Here is a 731-nt window from a genome sequence, read left to right on the forward strand (position 1 = left end):
GGGGGGGCCCCTCCCCCCCCCCCCCCCGAGAGGACTAAGGCCGCGGGAGACAGACAGACAAACAAGACAGACAGACATGCGGCGACCAGGCTGCAGCCCAGCGCCTGGGCCCGTCCTACCCCCTCCAACCCCGGCAGGCTGCCCTCGCCTCTCCCCTCCCCGTGGGGGGGCTTCACCGATCGGGGGAAGGAACGAGGAGCCAGCGCCCGGGCTCGCCCCTCCGCCTCGAACCAGCGGGGCCGCGGAGCTGCGCCCCACACAAAATGGCTGCGCGGGGCCGGGTCGGAGGGAGCCGGAGCCCAGCATGGAGGGTGGTATCGCCCGCCGCCTCCCTCTCCTCAGCAGGTGGGACCGGAGCCCGCCCAGCGCCGGCGGGAAGCGGCAGCCGGCGCCGCCCGGATACGGGGCGGCGGGAGGCGTAAGCGGTTCCTGTAGGTGAAAGGTCGGGGGGCGCGGGGCCGCCACCGGGACGCGCCGAGGCCTGAGGGGAAGCGGGACGGGGCGGGCGGTGCCCCGCGCTCCGCTCCGCTCCGCAGAGGCCGGGCGGGCGGGCCCGCACCTTTAACGCACGGCTAGCCGCCGAAGAGCCGCGTCGGCGGCCGGTGGAGTACGCTCACCTGGCGGGCCCGGCGGCCTCTCCGGCGGCTTTAGTTGTCGTCGATCGGCTCCGGTTCCCGGAGGTCAGAGTTCGCGACTCCGCTCCGCTCCGCCCCTCCCCGGCGCGGCGGCGG

General features: G+C 76.2%; 1 protein-coding gene across 3 annotated transcripts in view; it reads right to left on the reverse strand.

Moving 5' to 3' along the window:
* NR2C1 (nuclear receptor subfamily 2, group C, member 1) overlaps positions 1–713 on the reverse strand; it is a 54021-nt gene extending 53308 nt beyond the window's left edge. For all 3 annotated transcript variants that reach the window (XM_010561887.1, XM_010561884.1, XM_010561881.1), the window contains exon 1: positions 618–713. The gene's annotated coding sequence lies outside the window, so the exon portion shown is untranslated. The remainder of the gene's footprint in view (positions 1–617) is intronic.
* Between the last annotated feature and the right edge of the window lie 18 nt (positions 714–731).

The sequence above is a fragment of the Haliaeetus leucocephalus genome, unplaced genomic scaffold (assembly GCF_000737465.1).
Source record: "Haliaeetus leucocephalus isolate CR32 unplaced genomic scaffold, Haliaeetus_leucocephalus-4.0 Scaffold151, whole genome shotgun sequence".
NCBI classification, from domain to species: Eukaryota; Metazoa; Chordata; class Aves; order Accipitriformes; family Accipitridae; genus Haliaeetus; species Haliaeetus leucocephalus.